Source organism: Bemisia tabaci, chromosome 10, assembly GCF_918797505.1.
Source record: "Bemisia tabaci chromosome 10, PGI_BMITA_v3".
Taxonomy (NCBI): Eukaryota; Metazoa; Arthropoda; class Insecta; order Hemiptera; family Aleyrodidae; genus Bemisia; species Bemisia tabaci.
In genome coordinates, this window is record NC_092802.1 from 23551285 (window position 1) to 23574914 (window position 23630).

Sequence of the window (23630 nt, forward strand, 5' to 3'; positions counted from 1 at the left end):
TTCGAATACTGTAACTTCTCTTCTATTTGGCCGATTTTTATGAATGAGACCTCTTTTAATTCGTGTTTTAACGGAGAGTAAGGAAAAAATTGCTAAAAACTCGCGAAACAATTTTTTTTTAAAATTGGACGAATCCTAGCGTGACGGTGAAATGGTTAATGAAGCGTAAGTAATTTTTCGAGGGGCTGAGGATCCCGGCATCGCTTGGCAACCGTCATTAGCTATTGTTCGTCGAGACGCCGACGCAGTGAGCAAGAGCGTGGGAAAGAGAGGGGTAAGTGGATTCCTGTATGAGCCACGTTTAGCTAATGGTCTATTGAGTCTCGAGGCTCATCACAGATTGCACTTACACAGATTGCACTATCAGAGCACGGGTACCAACTTTTGGAAATTATAACCGAGGTTACAGATCTGTCAAAGCAACATTTTGAACAAAACGGAGGAGTTAAATTCTCATTTCGAGAGTGCCGACCTGCTCAGCCATCCTCGAATCAATTCGCTTGATTCTGCTTATATATGCATAATTTAAATCAGCGCGTCGCATTCTTAGGCTTTTTTTGAAAAAACCAAGTAACGTAGACTCTTGGTATTCACTGCACATAAACTAATGAGCCCCAGAATGAGAAACAACTTTAAATCATAATTATTGATGGATAAATAAACTTTTTACACGCTTTGGAAAATCTCAGAAGTTCGCGGTAGTCACTTTTCGGTAAGGAACTAAGGGACTCGGTTATTGTATCGAGCAGGGTTCGAAACGATCGCAAAGGCGGTATACTACGTATACGCGCCAATAAGGAAGTTGAAAGTGAGCAAGATTTCAAGATTTACTACAAGTATCGTCTCACTTCACAAACAATGTTCAGCTTAACTGATTTCATGCCGAAGACGTTTTTAAACATTGAACAATTTATATTAATTTTAAAGAGCCTTATCAGAATTTTAATTGTCCTCCCTCTGAAGAACAACATTGAGTCTCCGAGGTCTCGCAATAACAGCGAATCAACAACTCGTGTTTAGCCTTTTATTTTCATTTATTTATTTATTAATTCATTTATTTATATTTTTATTTTTCTTTGTTTCCAGTTGAGCATGAGAAGTTAATATTACGAAACGCCCCGTTTCTTTTTTTCGTCTTTTTTTGCAGCCTCCCCATCGTTGCTTCCTGCACTACGTTTAGCTGTGTATGAGTACATGTTCCTCACTCACAACCCACGCGCGTCGCCGCGCGATGCAAAGCTTGTCTCGGTCAGCCGCGCGCGGCGCGCGGCCGCGGCTCGACTTGCCGCCCATTTAAGTCGGTTTTCCGGCTGAACGATCAAAGATACGACCAAACGGACTAAAAAATGTTTGCCTTATAGGCGTTACTTCGTCAATTTCGCACCTAGGATTGACTATCCACTATACCAGAAATGAACGTTTTCGACTGACGCCCTTTAGGGCGCTTGAGAGAGTCCTAAAATTTTTTTTAAAATTTTTTCCAAAAAACATTCCTTATTTGTACACCTCATAGCACGTTTTGAGACCTGGGGAGCTTAACTTTTCTCAAATTTCAAAAATAAGGGACACCCTAGCGGAGGGGTGCCCTGCTCGGTAGGTCTGCTGTCTATGTGGCGAGATTGGATGTGCAGGTGACCCCAAGAAGGCGAAACAAGCCACCAAATGTCCACATTGTCTGTTATTCCGATCACAATTTAAAGACCCAGAGGCATGTATACTTCGAATACGTAACTCTTCACGCTCCTTGTCAGCTATGTGTTGATAAAGCAGTGAAACTGATTATGAAGACAAACTACTCCTTTTGTAATCTTTATTACGCAAGTGCCAGCTTGCGAGCGTAATCATGTTGAATAAATCTAAGTAATGAAATGAGGAAGATTTGGGACTTTAATTCAATAAATGTTCCTCCTAAGCATGCACCGGCGGATGTCGTAAAGTTGAGGGTATCATTGGAAACAATCTAAATGAATCATGACGAGAATGGATGTTATCGTCATCAAAACGAGGAGTTGAGATCAGAGGGCCGCTCATTTTATGAAAACAATGTTTTCGATTTTCATTGATTTTGAATTTATCAACGCTATACATCTAAAATTATAATGATATGATGCACCAAGTGAGTCGGAGTGGCTTTAGAAACAAAAAAGCCAGAGTAAAAGTTCAGTTTCGATTTTGAAGCCGTCGGATTGTGATGATATTTGTATATTCCCATCTACGACAATTACATAGAAAACGAAACCTCTTTTACATGACAACGTTGACCACAAAAAAACTAAAAGGATACCTAATCTAACTAATAATTTTATAATGTTTGACTCTAATTGCTAATCTGTAATGAATCTGCATATCTGATTCCCAGGATAGAATGTAAAAACAAGAGTGTTTTTTAGGAAATTGGTTTTCTTAAAGAACCAGAAAGATGATTCTGCCCATGCTGTTTCTGATCTTATCCGTCATAGTAAGTTCATTTCTTCTGTTACTTTTCATTGTTATACTATGGGGAGGAAATAGAACCACTAAGAATCTAGGGTGTATGCTTCATTACGAAATGAAACTCTGACTCTCCCTGAAAAAAAATTCTTGATACATTATTTTGACTTAAATCGTAATTTATTAGAGACAAACTTTGTTTTCTTACACTGAAAAAAATAGTAGAGCCGTAAAGACTAGATAAACTTGTTTAACCTGCCTAGTCTCAAGAACAAGACTTTTAGTCTGCCAAACAACTCAGTCTGTGTGGAATACAATACCCGTTTGTTAATGCAACAAGACCAGTCTTGTTTCGTTGAAGACCAGTCTTCAATCGTTCTGCTGCTACGGCTATGTGGATTACATTTTGCAATAAGGAACCACGATCCCTGGTTCCTCCATAAAATCACGTATCTGCACGGGGAAATCAGTGGTATTTATGTTGTTTCTAAAATGAGCCGGAAATAGTGGTTCCTTATTGCAAAATGTAATCCATGTAATTCCCTATGTCTCCGTGACCTTGAGCGAATCGCCCACTGCCCGGTCTTTGGTTAATTTTCGGATGTATCAAAAATCGTTGTGTTTTTTAGCCAATCATGTCTCTACGTCAGGTTGTGTAGAATTCTAAAATTCGCTTTCACCGAGTTTTTTTTCGTCTTAAGATGTCGTGTCTGACTGGTAAATCTGCGCAGAACCACCGAAAAACGAATTTAGGCCAATTCTTTTTTTGGGGAGGTTCTGATAGGTTATTTTTCGCCATCAATTTTCTGTTCGTTGGTGCAAACAATCGCTTTCCTCGTTGCTCTTGAGAAGCCGCCATTATCCCACTTCAAATTTTAAAAATATAAAAATAAAGAAATAATAACCATCGTACAAGGTGGAAAATTGCTCTGGAGGACCCGTTACGGATATATGAGCCAAAATCAGAGCTCGATTGATTAATTTAATGAGCCTCTAGACAGGGTAAGAACTGGAGGCTCTAAGCACATGAATCTGCATCAGAATTTCGCGTAGAATTCAATGGTACAAACGGGAATTCATGAAACCAACTAATAAGCGAGATATTTGCGTAAATAGACTGCGCATTTTTGTAAATCCCGCTCGCCTAATATACGAATGACGTCACATTTGTAGCCAATAGGATTGTCGCAGCGCTGCGCAGCGCCGACTGAGCATCGGCCATCGAAAACGTCCAACGCTCCCAACGCCGGGATCGTAAACAAACGAAAATTGATAACAGGAAGGACCCAAGCACCCAAGCAACTCGAAATCTTTTAATTTTCATTAATTACAGTCCATGTTCGACTTCAAGAAAGCATTTGACAACCATTTTCCTCGTATTTTATAACCTGGAGCCACAGCCTATCGGCTCATTGTAATGTGCACTCTGAGAATCAGTTCCACAAGTCCAAACCCTGACATTCTTTTCTTTGACCATTCTCTTTTCATTCTCGCCACAATTTAAGTGTTATGCAGTTTCTTTATCTAAAATATGTGGTCTTGAATTCATTCAGGAGTCAGAAGTTTACCTTTCTTTTAGTATTACAGCCCTTTGACCCCTCAAACTTCACCGATATGACCTCATGTAGTTCAAGGTTTCTCTGGCCCGAACCGAGTGATTACACATCTGAGGTGTGTCTCATGGTTCTTCAAATTAGCAGTTTAGAACTAAATTAGGGACTACAGTGACTCAATCCAGTTCTGCTTTCTTGTTCAATGTTTGTTATCAGTGTCTGTTCTTTTACGTGACCAATCTAGTGCATGCACTGTTACGCTATAAGTACAGGTATTATTGCTTTTTTCCTGCTGTCAGACCTTTTTCTTAAGCCTGCTGATTCACCACAGAATCTGCCCTAGTTGTGTAAATAATTTGGTGTGTAGTTATTGAGTTAATACCTCCTTGCGGTGATGCAAACTTTCTCAGATCCGTCATAAGTGGGTATTGCATTTAGACGATCACTCGGACCAGATGAAATCACTGCTCTAGCAGCTCCAAATTTATACTTTGATCTCTGATTCACTAATAAATAACACTTTATGGTGTCATTTATATTTAATCAGTTCAAAGCTAATTCGACAATGAATCATCAATGGTCCGATCGAAAAAGGAATTTTCTGGTGCGTGCTACGGCTGAATCGACATTACCTACAACTCAACTTTCGAAAGCATGAACCTTAAAAAAATTCATCAGGAACTGGTACTTGGTAAGTAATAATTATGTTAGCACTCTCCTATTTCTGAAGAGATGTGTGTCCTGTAAATTTCAGAATATACTCTCCTGCCATATATCTAAAGAGGAATACAACATCTCAAGTGGGTGAAGTTATAAAATTGTGGAAATTGGTCATTTAAAGGGCTTTTCTGCTCGAAGACATGACTGAACCAATCTGAAAGCTGTGAGTTACGAATGATGGAGGGTCCAAGGTGTCTTCCCTGCTTTAAAAGATAAGGAATTGTGCCTCAGGCCTTAAATGCTATTGGAAATTCCAAACATTGTGAATTCAAATGCACGCTACACTTCATCAATGAATATGGAAATTTGTCTCAGAGAAAATCTGATAAGACCATTCTGGTAGTTATTTATTCCTGGTTTCTTAATTTCAGAATTTTTGTATTCTAGTTATCATCAAATGCTAATCAACAGATATTGCACAAAACAGTTGCTAATTATTTGAGGATTCATTTCTTAATCAGTATGTTTTATGTGTTTCATGCAGCGACGAGCCTTACTGAATTTCATGAAATTAAGTGATCACACCTACTTACCTGCAACATAGTTAGATCATCCTCCAAGCGTTAAGAAAATATTTTTCCTCTCTTTTAAGAATTCAGGGCGAGTAAAACCTGCTCAACAAAAGTTTGTGTAAGATTGTTCCATTCAAAATCACCTAAGAATCATTTCAATGGTAAAGTTGCCAACGATTCCTATTGAAAGTCGTTTGGTTCACTGAATTTTTCAGGTACCGAAAGATGAAAGGATCTTGAAAAGTCATAGAATTACATCCCACCATGAAAACAAGTTGGGAAAAACAGTTCAGATTGACCAGGGATGACATTTGTAACATTTACTTCTCAAACCAATCTAATGGCCAAACATAGGTATCATTTGCAAAACGTGTAAATTACATATCCTGAATACGTTGCTCAAACTTTCTACATCCAGTTCAGATTTTCAAAGGGAAGCAAGTCAGCATATTGTTTGAATTAATTACTGAATTTTCTGCCCATGTAGAGGAAAAATATCACATTTCAGAGATTTTGTTGAATGATTTTTTAATTGAGAAATTAAGAGGAACAGGAAGTCTGAAACTTTGTGAATTTAGGTAAGTGGTTTCCCAGTTTAGCCTTGTCATTAACGTCCTCTTTTTGCCATGAATGATTATCCACAAACGTAAGCATACTCACACTAACTGTCCAACAACAGATCCGTATGTACCCTGGTGATACCTTAGTAACTTCAGATATCTTACCTTTTGAACTACTTGAATGGTTGAAAAATATTTTCACTTCAAGACGGATGGTCATGTCCTGATTGAAGCTTTCGAAAATTGAATGTAGTGTCGATTCAGCCATAGCACGCACCAGAAAATTCCTTTTTCGATCGGACCATTGATGATTCATTGTCGAATTAGCTTTGAACTGATTAAATATAAATGACACCATAAAGTGTTATTTATTAGTGAATCAGAGATCAAAGTATAAATTTGGAGCTGCTAGAGCAGTGATTTCATCTGGTCCGAGTGATCGTCTAAATGCAATACCCACTTATGACGGATCTGAGAAAGTTTGCATCACCGCAAGGAGGTATTAACTCAATAACTACACACCAAATTATTTACACAACTAGGGCAGATTCTGTGGTGAATCAGCAGGCTTAAGAAAAAGGTCTGACAGCAGGAAAAAAGCAATAATACCTGTACTTATAGCGTAACAGTGCATGCACTAGATTGGTCACGTAAAAGAACAGACACTGATAACAAACATTGAACAAGAAAGCAGAACTGGATTGAGTCACTGTAGTCCCTAATTTAGTTCTAAACTGCTAATTTGAAGAACCATGAGACACACCTCAGATGTGTAATCACTCGGTTCGGGCCAGAGAAACCTTGAACTACATGAGGTCATATCGGTGAAGTTTGAGGGGTCAAAGGGCTGTAATACTAAAAGAAAGGTAAACTTCTGACTCCTGAATGAATTCAAGACCACATATTTTAGATAAAGAAACTGCATAACACTTAAATTGTGGCGAGAATGAAAAGAGAATGGTCAAAGAAAAGAATGTCAGGGTTTGGACTTGTGGAACTGATTCTCAGAGTGCACATTACAATGAGCCGATAGGCTGTGGCTCCAGGTTATAAAATACGAGGAAAATGGTTGTCAAATGCTTTCTTGAAGTCGAACATGGACTGTAATTAATGAAAATTAAAAGATTTCGAGTTGCTTGGGTGCTTGGGTCCTTCCTGTTATCAATTTTCGTTTGTTTACGATCCCGGCGTTGGGAGCGTTGGACGTTTTCGATGGCCGATGCTCAGTCGGCGCTGCGCAGCGCTGCGACAATCCTATTGGCTACAAATGTGACGTCATTCGTATATTAGGCGAGCGGGATTTACAAAAATGCGCAGTCTATTTACGCAAATATCTCGCTTATTAGTTGGTTTCATGAATTCCCGTTTGTACCATTGAATTCTACGCGAAATTCTGATGCAGATTCATGTGCTTAGAGCCTCCAGTTCTTACCCTGTCTAGAGGCTCATTCCTGAATAAGCAAATTTTGCCTTAGCTCAACTGCCGCGATCGCGAATGCGCACTGGGATGAACCTCGAGACACATGCGCGAACCATGGCTCCTACAGAAATGCGCTTACTCCTTTCTCTCATTTCTTCCACTTCCTTCGCGAAAAAAGAAAAAGGAAAGAAAGAAAGTCAAGAAAATTCAAATACTTTATGATAAGTTCCAGATTTCTTTCAAAATAAAAAAATAAAGGCTTCCTAAAAATAGCGTCTGACGGAAAATAGTTCAACAAACTTTGAATGGCAATGCCCTGCTAAAAATGACCATGTTGGTAACATGTTGAGACCATGTTGTTACCAACACGGTCTAAACCGCCCATGTTGGTATCAAGATGATGTCAACATGGTATCAAAGTGATATCAACTTGGGTTAAAAGACCAACATGATACCAACATACTAGCAATATGGCAAGTCCCAATATGATATAAACCTGATTTTAAAAAATGTTGTGAACAACATTGCACACATATGGTAACATGATGATATTAATTTGGACTTTCTTACCATCATGATAAAGATTTGATGTAAAGTTGGTATCTGTTGGTCGCATCATGGGAACATACTGATATCATTGCACTGGAAAAAAAAAGTTCGGTGATTTTTACCGAACAAGTATTGGGTTTTGTGAACCGAACGGCATTACGGCGTTTGGAACACACGACCAACCGAGTTCTTTAAGGTTTTACCTAACTTTTAAGGTCACGGAAACCGATCATTCAGTTATTCGCACCGAACTTTCAGTATATATTCGGAGAAAGTCGGAAACGTTCGGTTCGCGTCTTATTATTGTATGTGTTGATCCATAGAAATGTTCCAAGACGATTTTCTTATTCTTGCCTTTGTGGCCTTATTAATTTTTGAAATCCATGTTGATATTTTTTCTGTGAGTAAATTTTCCTTTAGACTTTTTTTTTATCTATTTTACATTCAAAACTCGTTTAAGCATTGAATAAAATTTAATTTATATCTGCGGCTTAAAGTCAATAGAATGTTGCTCAATCAAGATGGGACCAGGAAGTAACTATAAAAATTATTAAATAATACTAGCGACCTGTACGTGCTTCGCACGTATGAAACATACAATCAGAGAAAACAGAATTCATCTCACAATAATCAATAATCAGTAGGACATGAATCGTTGCGATGTATTATACGACAATATAATGCGGCATTACTATTATAATGCATTATACTGGATTATAGGCATTATAAATCATCATTACCACGTGGGAATGAAATGTTGCAGAATGAATTGAAAAGCATGTTGGCAAAATTTATTACAAAAATAGTATAACATTTAGGTACATAACATAAAGGTAATACAAATTAAATGATTAGAGCGTGTATATTTTATTACATTATAGGTATATTATAATCATTTTTGTCATTGTTGAAAATTTTGATTGTTTGAAATTTGATAGTTTGAAATTTGATAGTTGAGAATGTTGGCACTGTATTTAGTTAAGGTGATTCGTAGAAATAGTTACTCCAAAAAATCATGTTAAAGCAGAGAAGTACGGCAATGACGTAAGGACGTTTTCATTGCCATACTGCTAGGAAAAATTTCCGTCCGCAATCCGAGCAATTCCAGAAGGAAAAAAACATATATTTAAATAAAGAATGATCACATAGAAACATTCACATACAAATCCATCTGTACCGAATATGTGAATGGCTTCGACATCATCTTGAGATACTATTCGGAAATCTTCAAATTTAGACGAATCAGCTTCATACAAAACAAATATCAAAAACGAATTTAGAAAATTGGTGCCCTCCGGTCTGAAATCACTTTATAGACCATTGAAAAGCCCTATGCAAAATGTCGACTTTAAAATCGAATTTTTAGGGGTCCCGCCCGCATTGGTCCTAAACATTAACGTGAATATTCCATGAGAATTTGCCAGAAATTGTTCAACAATGATTTTCTTGGCGGGGTGTGACAATATTATTGATTTTCTTTTTTAAAATAAGGGCGTTAAAGTTGGTTTGAGTTAAAAAGATTCCTGCTTGGCACGAAAGGCTAGGGTTGACAGAAAATCCTTCGGCGCGTGGGGAGTGCGGCGAGTCTGCAGAAAGGAAACCACGATGTTCCCGACTGAGCACCAAACAGTTGGCGATGGAAATTTCATATGAATAACGTAAAAATAAAATGACAAAAAAAACATATGTGAGCAGTTGCGGAATTTCCCGTTTCCACACGATGTACACGAACAGAACTCTCCGACCGCTGAGAAAGATCCGGCAACACCGCAACACTCGAACAATCGGGACGGTAGCCGTAGAAACGCTCGTTCCGTATACAACGTTGTATACAACAAAAGGGCGACCGAGCTCCAGTCGTCGTTTCAGAGTAGACCATCAGAGTAGCCGCGACGCCTACGCGGAGGGACTTGCGGCGCCCCCCCCCCCCCCCCCCCCCGCGTCAAAGCCGGCCGAAGGCCAGCTCCGCCGAACGCGCAACGAATGAAGGGACCGCACGGCAAAAACGCGGCCCCGATCGACCGACGAGGAGGGCGCAGAAACGAATTTCCCAGAAACGTTCGAAGGGCCCGAGAAAAAATGGATCGTTCAAGCTCATTCAGGATCGTTCGATTTTCAATGATCCTGAATGAGTTTGAATGATTCTTCAATGAGCATCAATGATCCCGAATGAGCTTGAATGCGCTGACTCGTTGGATCATTCAACTTGAATGATCCGGATCGTTCAAGTCGAACGATCCGGATCTTTGACCCAATGCGCTTGAATACGCTGGCCCATTGGATCATTCAACTTGAATGTGCCAACTTGTTGGATCGTTCAATTTGAATGTGCCGACTTGTTGGATCGTTCAACTTGTATGATCAGGATCATTCAATTTGAATGATTCAATTAATCGGCTTATTCAAACTCATTGGGCCAATGATCAGGCTTATCGTAGCTGAATCATTAAGAGCATTAAAATTGAACGGCCCAACATGCTAGCTCATTCAAGCTTATTAGGTCAACGATCCAGATTATTAAAGTTGAATAAGCCACTACTATGCCAGCGTCTGATTGGGTCACTTGGATAATTTTTACCTCCCACTATTCTACATTAATATAATTTTGCTATGTAACTTTAATAAATACTCAATCGGGTCAAACTCTGGGACCTACCACAATGATATGATCACTTCAGCAGATTCGGATATTCAAGTATCGGTCTGATGAGAATCTATTATAAAGAAATTGTAAGAAGTATAGACGCAAATGCACATGGGTAGCCATTTTCACTTCGCAGTTTTTCTTCGACAGAAAAATGAAGGAATAAGGGAAAAGTTCAAAAACACTGACTCGCCAGAAATTTCATCAAATTCCTTTTGAAGTAAGCTCATCATCCGCTCTATTAGAGTAACAGTGTGAATGTACCTTCAATAAAAGTAGATATTTTTGCTACAAACTATCTCCCACATGCTGTCAAGAATTCAAACCACAAAACAGTCATGATGGGAGAGGCTCGTAGCTTTGCCACCAAGTTGCAAAGCTGCTCTGCCGTGCTAAGAAAGAACGCCATATTAGCCTTCAGACGTTGCTAAGTTTCCTCCGATAAAAACCAAATTTACTGGGAAAATTGCGAATATTACTTTCCAAAATTTTTAGACAATTTTGTACGCAATTTAATCTAAAATATCTGAACTTTTCTAGAAAAAAAAATACATGAATATTTTCAAAAATACATGCTTTATCAAGGGAAATTTGGCAACTCTCGGATGTTCATCCGGCGTTCTTCCTTAGCACGGCAATGCTGCAGGGATACTTTCCATCGACAACTGAAGAATTTAACTAGAAAGAAACATATAAAAATAACAGCATAACCAAAAAAATGTTGAATTGAAGAATAAACCGCGCGTTTAGAATTGCATGAGCGATGTCACTGTTACTCTGATTTAAAAGAAAGATACCAGCAAAAATTATATTGGGATACAGGGGTATAAAATTGGCTTTGTCTCTGAAATAATTAATTTACCTTAGATTGTGCTTTGAAGTGATACAAGGCAGTAGGTAATTACAAATTTGTGCTTGAGTGTTTGTTCAAATGAAGTGTCATCGATGGAGAGAATTTTATTGAAGTAAAATTGTGTCCTCGGACCATAAAGTAGTGCATTTGATGACTGGAGCACAACTCACAGGTATAAGGTAACATCATACTGATAACTTGTTAAACGGTCAAGGGAAAAAAACAATAAATAGAATTTAAAGCGACATAGAAGAGAAATTACAGAACAGAGGATTTCAATTTTCGAGGAAAGTAGGGCCTCTCTCACTAGCTTTTCTGAAAATTCTTAAGATTAGCCTTATGACAGTAAAAAAAATGAGCCTTACATGATAATATAAAAAAAAGAGACGAGAAATTGACATAATCATAGCAATCCTTAAGACAGGAGGATGGGAAAATATTTCAGCAATGTGGCAACGCCGTTACTTCCCCGCCTCCCACAACTCGTTTGCTGCGTGAAGAAAACAAAAGAAGATGACCGTTGAGCCAAGGAAGATGGAAATTCCACCCCCGAACCTGTAAAGGCCGAGGGGTCGCGGTATTCGCCACTTGGTCTGATCAGTCTTGCTGCCTGCGTATCATTAGCGTGTCGCCGCTCAGGTTTTTCGTCTGTGTTGCTTTAAATTCTATGTATTTATTGTTTTTTCGCTGGACTGTTTAACAAGTTATCAGTATAAACTTACCTTGTACCTGTGAGTTGTGCTCCAGCCATCGAATGCACTGCTTTGTGTTCCGAGGACACAATTTTACTTCAATATTTTCTCCATCGATAACGCTTCATTTGAACAAACACGCAAGCACAAAATTGTAAGTACTATTGCCTTATTTCACTTCAAAGCACAATCTAAGGTAAATTAATTATTTCAGAGACAAAGCCAATTTTATACCCCTGTATCCCAATGTAATTTTTGCTTGTTTCTTTCTTTTAAATCAGAGTAAAACAGCGACATCGCTTATGCAATTCTAAACGCGCGGTTAATTCTTCAATTCAACATTTTTCTGGTTATGCTGTTAATTTAATATGTTCCATTTTAGTTAAATTTTTCAGTTGTCGATGGAAAGAATCCCCGCAGCAGCTCTGCAACTCGGCGGCAAAGCTACGAGCCTCTCCCACAATGACTGTTGTGTGGTTTGAATTCTTGACAGCGTGTGGGAGATGGTTTGTAGCAAAAATTTTCACCTTCAAACTACTTTTATTATAGTACCTACATTCACACTGTTGCTGTAATAGGGCGGAGGATGAGCTTACTTCTGGAGGAATTGGATAAACTTCTGGTGAGTCTGTGTTTTCTTAACTTTTCCTATCATCATATGTTTTTTTGGTTTTTTCCCCTTCATTTTTCTGTTGAAAAAAAACTGCAAAGTGAGAATGGATACCCATGTACTTTTGCTTCTATACTATTTACAATCTTTTTATAATAGATTCTCATCAGACCGAGACCTTGACTCACTGGAAATCAACGATCAGGAGAATTCAAGCTGGCTGGGATTCAACGATCAGGATCATTCAAGCTAGTTGGGATTCAACGATCAGGATCATTCAAGCTCGTTGAAATTCAACGATCAGGATCATTCAAGCTCGTTGAAATTCAACGATCAGGATCATTCAAACTCGTTGGAATTCAATGATCACGATCATTCAAGCTCATTGGAATCCAATGATCCGGATCATTCAAGCTCGTTGAAATCCAATGATCCGGATCATTCAAGCTCGTTGAAATCCAATGATCCGGATCATTCAAGCTCGTTGAAATCCAATGATCCGGATCATTCAAGCTCGTTGAAATCCAATGATCCGGATCATTCAAGCTCGTTGAAATCCAATGATCCGGATCATTCAAGCTCGTTGAAATCCAATGATCCGGATCATTCAAGCTCGTTGAAATCCAATGATCCGGATCATTCAAGCTCGTTCAAATCCAATGATCCGGATCATTCAAGCTCATTGAAATTCAATGATCAGGATCATTCAAGCTCATTCGGGCGCATTAAAATTCAATGATCAAGTGAACGATCTGGATCATTCAAATTTGAATGAGCTGACGAAAAACTCATTCAAATTGAATGATCCGGATCGTTCATTTTTCAATGAGCTTGAATGATCCATTTTTTTCTCGGGGGCACCAGCGCCTCCCCGGATCGCCGGATCACGATACCCGCCCTTATCGGACGTCGGCACCGTAGGACCCGTCCGCCGCCGGAACCACGAGCCCGGGGGACGAACGGGGAGGTACGAAGTGACCGTTACAAGGAATCGACCGACAAAACGGTCCGAGGGGCACCGCGCCCACCCCGGGAGTTCGGGGTCGAAAATTCAGCGGGGACGGGACGCCGGCCGGCCGGGGGCCCCCGCTGACCGAAACCCCAGGCCGCGGGCCGAACGTGACGGGAGCGGTGGCGGTTTTTCCGAAAACGGTCGCGGGGCCCCAGCGCCCCTCCCGGGTCGCCGGATCCGAAATCCGACCTTATCGGACGTCGGCACAGTAGGACCCGTCCGCAGACGGAACCCCGAGCCCGGGGGACGAACGGGGAGGTACGAAGTGACCGTTACAAGGAATCGGCCGACGGAACGGTCCGAGGGGCACCGCGCCCCCCGGAAGCGCAAAAAAAACGAAACGGCCGGAGGGACAAGGAGCCGATTGCCGGGACGCGACCGCACGTCGAAGCGCGACCGGAAAGACGCGCGCCAGGCCGAGGGACGGGCGAAAAACGGAACCACCCCCGGGGCCCGTAGCAACCCCCCTGGGGGTGGGAACGGGAACACCCGCGGGGGGAACGGAGACCCGGCCGCGAGGGGTCCGCCGAACGAACATGAAGGGCGCGGGACGCGCTGGGACGGCGTGGCGGGGACCGATGTTCAGAGGGTCGCGGGGTAAATCGTATAACTTTATATAAGAGAAAGATTAAGAATTTACATTGTTGATATGATAAATCATAGTATGATAAATATAATATAATAAAGTATAATATATTATAATAAATTATTATTAATATGATTATTATTTTATTAATTTATATTATTTATTTATCTTATTTCGTTTTTAATATTTTCATTTTTAATCACTATTTATCCGTCCATATTTTATTTATTTTTTTCATGGGTTGTTCGTACTCTCTCTTCAAATTGTCTACTTTATTATTTCGTATCCTTATTGTGAAACTGAATGATGTCTATTGCAAAATTCATTGCTTTAATCATTGAGCGATCGAGGACGTCGTTATCTATCCGTCCATATTTTATTTTATTTTTTTCATGGGTTGTTCGTACTCCTCTCTTTCAAAACTTGATCTACTTTATATTATTTTCGTATCCTTCATTGTGAAACTGAATGATGTACATAATTGCAAGAATATCATTGCTTCTAATCATTGAGCCAGATCTGAGGACGTTCATTAGTGCTAAATTAGCCACCTCCCCCACACGAGCGTCCGTGGCAGAGTGGCAGCGACACTCGGGCGAGCACCGAAGTTCAGCAACGATGGGCGTAGTTAGTACTTCCATGGGTGACCGCTAGGGAACTCGAGCGCAGCGCGGCTTCATTCTGGCGAAAATTGATTGGCGGGGTTCTCAGCGTCACTTCTCTGGTGTCCGCGATGAAAATTAAGCCTAAGAACGTGCAGCGCGCCTAAAATTAAGCAATTTGGAACTTTTTTTTTCAGTGTGTGATATCATATTGGTAACATGTTGATATCATGATGATAACATGTTGATATCATATATGATAACAGGTTCCATTCACCCTGTTGCTACCATGTTGAGCCAAACCAACTTGTCACCAACATTGTCATTTTTAGCAGGGTGCACAGTACATGCTAAGTCGAAACAGCAATACTAATAATTAAAAATTAAGACAAATTATTAAAAATACTGCTAGTCCAGTTGTTGTCTTCCCCTCAGAGGTTCCTCGCGTTTTTGCTTTGACAATAAAGTGGTATCATCAGATCGGAATAGCAAATCAATGAAGCTTGGAAAAATAGGAAAAAATAAATAAAAGAAGAAAATAAAAAAAAAATCGCCGTCATGCCGCAAAAAAGGAACAACTTCTGCAATTTTCTCAGCTATAGGTAAATGTTTTGACTTCTGCTGAATCAAAAGCAGATCCCAGTAGGTAATTATCATAAAAATGGTATACCCAATGCTAAGTGATTTATCAAACATTTCTCAAGTTCCCATGACGAGTATTGCTATCACACTGCGATTGCAGACACCAGCTTGTTTTAACTTGAAATTAAGGACATAGCCAAACGAAGCTTTTTTAACTAAAAAAAAAAAAAAAAAATTGTCGACAAGAAACGCCCCTTTAAGTCAAAATAATATCTCAAGAAAAATTGTTTTCAGTGGTACCAACTCTTGACTCGAATGATTTAACTATTCGAGAAAAAACTAAATATTTCGTATTTAGTTTCATGTTTACGCATGTATGTGCACGTATTTTTGCATAAGGCCGCAACATTAAATTCATCATAACATGATACATTCCGTGATGCATTCTGTTTTGTGGCAAAGTTTTAATATAAGTCAAGACTGTTCCATTTGTTTACTTGTTTTCATATGTTAGGTGTTAGGTTTCATATGAGTTGAGTTATAAAATGCTCAACCAAGCCTGTCTTCGGGTTTGTTGGCGCGTATACGTAGTAAACCACAAAAAACCCTCAAAAAGGGTAAAAATTCCGCCAAGCCTATGAGATCTTATCACAAAATTAGTAGGTATTTATCTTAACAAATTTTAAAAAAGGAGAGGGGGGGGGGGATAGTAATCTCTTGAAAATTACAGAAGGCGAAAAGAAAAGCAACTCAAATTCTGTTTTCCATTCAAACCTCAAAATGTCTGATATCATTTGAGGTCAAGATTTTGTAAGTATAGGTACGCCCCAGAACTAGGACGAGCAAACGGGAAATTAATTCTGCTTAGAGTCCCCTTCAGTTAGTCTCGGACGCAACCAGCTTACTTTTGAAGCTAGTTTGATTGCCTGGGTCACTAATACAAGGAAAGATAATTGGATTTTCTTCCTTCGAGAAGATGGCGAGGGATAAAATAAGCAGTTCTTTTTTCAGTCTCAAACCTCAAAATATTTGATATCTTTTGAAGTCAAGATTTTTTACCACCTCCTCATCTCACTTTCATTTTCGTTTTGCATTTTAGGAAATAAATTCCACTCTTATGCATTATTAAACTTTCTTTAATTTTTCGCTAATTATTCCCCTTCATTTCAGGTAGCCGCAACTCCTCTTACCTACAATAGCTATGTAAGGAACCATTGTATAATACTTACGAGACCTTCCTCGTTTAGATCAAGAATAGAATAAATGTTTTCAATTCAGATTCTGGCACACTCTTTGAAAATTAAAAAAAGAAGTCAGGTAGATGAAGGTAGAATTTTTAAAGAGCCAAAAAAAATTAGCTAAAAAATCAAAAATTCTGGCGAGACGGTCCCGATACTCTTGTGGGTGTGGTATTGCTGAAAGGGTAGTGCCAATAATAAGGGTGGTAGAGCGAGGTTCAAAATTGCCGAAAAATGAAAATGCATCTTTTTACCAGTTAAACTGCTTGTTTTTCTTTTGCAGAAAGCTACAAATATCGACGAAGAACAACCAAAATGCTTCACTTTCCAGAATCTCATATAAAGACACCTAAATTCATTGACAAATCCCTGCTGATCACACTTATTAGCGCCAGACACATCTACAAAGCGGCTCCACCACGTTCCAGTAAATCAACCAGCCTGCAGATGCTGAAGGAGTTTTTCGTTTTGGAGTTGGACTATGGAGGAAACATTACACTGCTCAACATGGGTTCTGTCCTTCGAACCAAACCAATTTTTTTTTATTTCTAGGTGATATAGAAGTCCGATAATGCCCATAATAACTTCAGGAAAATTGGCTGGTGCTCAGGGCGCCGCCATTTTGAATTTTCCAAAATTGCGAAAACCCTCGATCAGTTTTTTGGAAATATCTCCTCAACGGTTAATCTTACGAAAAAAACAAAGAAACCACATAACATTTCCTACCGAAACCACCCTCCTTTGTTTTTTCTAGCTTAATTTTTTGGTCGTAAAATTAACGTTTTCTTAAAAAATTAGCTTAAAAAAGGCGTATTTTTGCTGATTTTAGGAGAAACTTTGCTTCATATCTCCAGCCACGATTATCTGAGAAAAAAACTGTTATGCTCATTGAAAAGAGCTTAACATTTACTTCTAGAAAACATAGGTCAATGATTTCTAAACTTGATTTAATACTGAGAAAAAGCAATTTATTAGCTCCGCCGTTAAATTGTGATTTTGTCGATCATCTCCTTTAAAATCAAGAAAAAAAGAGGCAAAAACCTAACAACGTGACTCAAACTGTGTAACAAGGTAGTAAAATAGTGCTAGGCCCACACTATTTATTTGGGGGGGGGGGGAAGCCAAAAAGTTCAAAAATTTTCAATCAGATCCAAAAATGTTGAGCTCTCATGAGGATCAGTAAAAAACTGATGGGGGAGAGTGTTCAGCTCAGGCAGTTTGCATTGGACAATTAAGTTGAGGTCACGTCGAGAGATATTATCTAAGATCTAAGATCTAAGAGAGATCTATAATTTTGGGTCTTTTCATACCTCATCAGTAGGTCACACTCGTCAGTGAACCCAACTGAAAATCTTGCAAAATCAAAGACGGCATCAAAGCACAAGTTGGAAGTACAACTTTTGTACTGCAACACGGTAAGTTTTGTACTGGTACTCATTTATTAGAGCTCAAAATTTTTAATTCTGATTGGAATTTTTTTTTTTTTTTTTGGCTTTTGGTCTTACTGACGAGTGTGATCTACTGATGAGGTATGAAAAGACCCAAAATTATAGATCTCTCGACGTGACCTCAACTTAATTGTCCAATGCAAACTGCCTGAGCTGAACACTCTCCCCCATCAGTTTTTTACTGATCCTCATGAGAGCTCAACATTTTTGGATCTGATTGAAAATTTTTGAACTTTTTGGCTTCCCCCCCCCCCCCAAATAAATAGTGTGGGCCTAGCACTATTTTACTACCTTGTTACACAGTTTGAGTCACGTTGTTAGGTTTTTGCCTCTTTTTTTCTTGATTTTAAAGGAGATGATCGACAAAATCACAATTTAACGGCGGAGCTAATAAATTGCTTTTTCTCAGTATTAAATCAAGTTTAGAAATCATTGACCTATGTTTTCTAGAAGTAAATGTTAAGCTCTTTTCAATGAGCATAACAGTTTTTTTCTCAGATAATCGTGGCTGGAGATATGAAGCAAAGTTTCTCCTAAAATCAGCAAAAATACGCCTTTTTTAAGCTAATTTTTTAAGAAAACGTTAATTTTACGACCAAAAAATTAAGCTAGAAAAAACAAAGGAGGGTGGTTTCGGTAGGAAATGTTATGTGGTTTCTTTGTTTTTTTCGTAAGATTAACCGTTGAGGAGATATTTCCAAAAAACTGATCGAGGGTTTTCGCAATTTTGGAAAATTCAAAATGGCGGCGCCCTGAGCACCAGCCAATTTTCCTGAAGTTATTATGGGCATTATCGGACTTCTATATCACCTAGAAATAAAAAAAAATTGGTTTGGTTTGAAGGGCAAACGAAAACCCGAAATTTGTTAAGCTGTGTTATTGATCCGGCGAAGATTTTAAAATCGGACGAGACCTTCCAAGACGCCTTGAAGGGATGCGAAGGCGACCATCAGAATACCTCGACAGGACGCGGGACCTTTGTAACTGACACAAAAGGTCGATGTGTCTACGTAAACGTCACTTAAACTTTTGGCGCTTTTGGGAAGCATTTGAAAAGCTACGAAAGCAAGTTGGTCTTCCGCGGATCGTTGTGATGGGTAATCTTAGGATTAGGATTGACATTACAAATTAATTTAAGTACCTTTCCATTCATGATGTTCATCGATGATGAACAGTTGTATCGGTGAGATTATTTTTTGATCGAAGAAAATTTTGCTCGTGATAAAACCAAATCCCTTAAACATTTCCCGATTATGAAACGAATTGTTTGCATTTACTAAAATTATAGAAAGGTTCCATATGCAACTCACTAAACCTGCAGTAAAGCTCATCTCAGCCTTCTTTTCAAATAACCTTAAACATTAATTGCTATTTCGGATCGAGATTTTCTGTGAATATTGATAAAAATGGAATGTGGGAAAATATATTCTTTTAAAACGCAAAAGATTACTGCAAACCTACCTGCAAGCTGGTTGCTCGACCGACTCAAAAATCTTTTATATTTTCTTCTCACATTCTGGCATTCCAGGTAAGCACAAAAATGGCTGTTTTAATTTTTTTAAAAATTTTCCACACCGGTAGCAGCTTCCCAAAGTGGCTATATTCAGGGAAAACAGTGTTTGCGGTACTTGGAATTACTCCAGAACGGAATATCGGATTTAGGTTCGGTAAAAGCAGAATAAAAGGTATTGATAAAGCTTTCACATGGTGGTACATAAATTTTCTAATAGCGATTCGATATTTGGTTCTTGGTCGATCACCGTCATCGTTAACGTCAGCTGTATTGTTATTTTTCTTAAAGCGTTTAAATTTTCCACACCGGTAGCAGCTTCCCAAAGTGGCTATATTCAGGGAAAACAATGTTTGCGGTACTTGGAATTACTCCAGAACGGAATATCGGATTTAGGTTCGGTAAAAGCAGAATAAAAGGTATTGATAAAGCTTTCACATGGTGGTACATAAATTTTCTAATAGCGATTCGATATTTGGTTCTTGGTCGATCACCGTCATCGTTAACGTCAGCTGTATTGTTATTTTTCTTAAAGCGTTTAAATTTTCCACACCGGTAGCAGCTTCCCAAAGTGGCTATATTCAGGGAAAACAATGTTTGCGGTACTTGGAATTACTCCAGAACGGAATATCGGATTTAGGTTCGGTAAAAGCAGAATAAAAGGTATTGATAAAGCTTTCACATGGTGGTACATAAATTTTCTAATAGCGATTCGATATTTGGTTCTTGGTCGACTCACCGTCATCGTTAACGTCAGCTGTATTGTTATTTTTCTTAAAGCGTTTAAATTTTCCACACCGGTAGCAGCTTCCCAAAGTGGCTATATTCAGGGAAAACAATGTTTGCGGTACTTGGAATTACTCCAGAACGGAATATCGGATTTAGGTTCGGTAAAAGCAGAATAAAAGGTATTGATAAAGCTTTCACATGGTGGTACATAAATTTTCTAATAGCGATTCGATATTTGGTTCTTGGTCGATCACCGTCATCGTTAACGTCAGCTGTATTGTTATTTTTCTTAAAGCGTTTAAATTTTCCACACCGGTAGCAGCTTCCCAAAGTGGCTATATTCAGGGAAAACAGTGTTTGCGGTACTTGGAATTACTCCAGAACGGAATATCGGATTTAGGTTCGGTAAAAGCAGAATAAAAGGTATTGATAAAGCTTTCACATGGTGGTACATAAATTTTCTAATAGCGATTCGATATTTGGTTCTTGGTCGACTACCGTCATCGTTAACGTCAGCTGTATTGTTATTTTTCTTAAAGCGTTTAGGGTCATTGCACTGTTCCGGGTGTGACAACAATTTAACTTTAAACAAGAATTTGGACACTTCCTCGGGGTTTAATTAAAGAATAATCTGCACTAGTAGAAAGAACTTTTTTTATAGATCATTATGGTTTATCAGAAATTGTTTTTACTTTGTTCCGTTCCTCAGAAAAAATTAAAAGGGTGCGATACGGGTGTGACCAAGTTTGCACGGAGAAAAAAGTTATCCGACGATTACCGCGGTAATAATGTCACACGGGATTCCACGGTAGTGGAACCGTGGATTTTGGTAATATTAGTGATGAGCACAGTAGCATAACCATGCTCATGATAGTATGTCTTAGAGTACCTGTATAGCGAGAGTATGGATAGATCGCTTCAGGGAGGTCTTAGGGCCCAAAAAAGCAGCCATCCTTCTGACCAACTTCTAACACACAAAATTTCACTGCCAGTCTGCAGAGTCTGCAAATTCCAATTCTAACCAAGATTGCCAAGAATGAACAGAAATGAGCGTTCTTCCGCAAAAATGAGTAAATTTATGCAAAAACTGAGTCAAATACGTGCTTTATAAACGACGGGTCGTAACAATAGAATTAGTAAATCGTTCTAGATAATTGAAATTCATAGGTTGGCTGCATTTCTGGGCCCTAACTTTACTCGCGGAAGCATCGGTGAAGGTCTGATGGATTTTCGGAGTTTCACATCTGTCCATACTCTCGCTATACAGGTACTCTAGTATGTCTGTGCTGTGCCCACGGTAAAATTACGGTGAACAGGGTCGTATCACCGTGCTCATCGTTACAAGAATCAAAATCCACGGTTCTACTACCGTGGAATCCCGTGTGACATTACTACCGTTGTAACGGTAGAATAACTGTGTTTTTTTTCTCGGTGTGGAAGTGAGTTTTGCCGCAGTGAATGTAAAGCGGAAACTCAGCGAATTTTATGAATGTAAAAATCTGATTAAATTATAAATTAAATGATCTGTTTTCAATTTTCTTCTTTTCTTCTCTTGAAAAATGGGAACGTTTGCATTACGGGTGTGACAAATTGTCTCTCTGCATAAGGTCCATCAATTCCAAGAGAGTTTAAAAGTTAAAAAACTTACTTTTCTCCTCATAATCTTATTTTAGGCAATCCGAAGCAATAAATTAATCAGCAATTAGACGCATTTTAATGTAGAACATGCCAAAACTACATTTATCTACAGGGTGGCCCAGACCTACCGTGCCAGGGCTTTTTTTCGGTTAATTTAGGTCGTACGAAGTCCAGGATCGCGGGATCGAATAGGCAATCGACCCTGAGGAATCCGAATTTCTTGGTCCGAGAGTCCCCCCGGCTCCCCTTGGGGGAGGGGGGGGGGGTAAAAGGGGGGGGTCTGGACTTCAAAATTCAAGGTAAAGGTAAAAATTTTGAAATTATTTAATCGGGATCAGAGAGTACGGAATTTATTAATTTACATCGACACCAAGAAATCCAAAATTACCCCATCCATCTCCAAAATACTGACCCCTTAAGGTGGGGAAAATACTGGCTCCTAAAGGTGGGGGACAAAGCCCCCTTCCAAAAAATGCAAGTTCGCGAAATTGACGTAGAGACTTGGAAAAAAGAGGTTTTCTTGATTAATAGACCCCAAGAAATCCGAATTTGAGGGTCCCGTTGGACCAATAATCTTATCTGATGGGGCTCAGGGGGGGAAACCCCCCCCCCCCCCCCACTGGTCAAATTAACAAATTCAGGGTCCCCTGAGCGACATCAGAGAAGACTCTCTGGACAACGGGACCCTCAATTTTGGATTCTTTGGGGTCTATTAGCCATGAAAACTTCTTTTCTCCGAGTCTCTATGTCATTTTCGCGAAATTGTATGCTTTGAAAGAGGGCTCTGTCTCCCACCTTTCGGGGTCAGTATTTTGGATTTCTTGGTATCGTTGTAAGTTAAAAATTTCCGTACTTTCAGATTCCAATTAAATAATTTCAAAAGATTGACATAAACTTCGACTTTTGAAGTACGGACCCCCCTTATAGCCCCCCCCCCCACAAGGGGAGCCGGGGAGACTTTCGGACAAAGAAATTCGGATTTCTTAGGGTTGATTCCCCATTCTATCCCGCGGTCCTGGACTACGTACGACCTTGATCAATTTAGATAACTTTAAAAAAAAAAAAAAAAAAAAAAAAAAAAAAAAAAAAAAAAAATCCTGCCTGGCGTAAAATTTGTAGAATCAGGCGCCTTATTACAAAGTTAGACTAACATATCAACGCCATCCATATTGCTAATAGAAAAAATCTAAAATATTCAGAGAAAAAAAAGCACTTAGATTTTTCGGGAAAATCCGTGACATAACTCGAAAACTTAGACGACGTTGCGTGCGTTTGTTTCTGCCCGGCCCATTAACTACGCCTTTTCGAGCGAGAAAAAAACAAGACGACGACGGTTCCAACGTCTTAACGTTGGAGAGGGTTCACCCGTTCACCGTAGCACCTCGTCAATGTGTATGAGTGGTTTTGCGCGGACGGAAGAGAGCGCTGCAAGACGCTGTTGAACTAAACGTGGAGCGTAACCTAGGAAACATACATATATACAAGAATCATAGAGTAAAATATAGGGGTCATTAATAAGGGGGTACTTTGTACCCAAAAAATTTTCTAGAATTACGACGACAAAAAATTTGAACGATGCTTGAAAGAATCATTAAATAAAAGTACGTTGCAGAGTTTTAAAACGTAAAGATATTAATTTCTCAAAGACAAGCCTACAGACATTACGTAAAGTGGAAAAAATGGAAGAAAAAAGATAGAAATGGTACATAAATAAAATTGAGAAACTAGGTATTGCTTTCCGC

General features: G+C 39.1%; 1 protein-coding gene and 1 long non-coding RNA gene across 12 annotated transcripts in view; one reads left to right on the top strand and one right to left on the bottom strand.

Annotated features, from left to right (window-relative positions):
* The window catches only part of CASK (peripheral plasma membrane protein CASK), an 832536-nt gene that overhangs the window by 706385 nt on the left and 102521 nt on the right, over positions 1 to 23630 (bottom strand). The window lies entirely within an intron of this gene.
* LOC109042282 (uncharacterized) lies at positions 990 to 21784 on the top strand. The gene is made up of 2 exons (XR_002010056.2): positions 990 to 2458; positions 16847 to 21784. It is a non-coding gene; the product is annotated as an uncharacterized lncRNA (long non-coding RNA).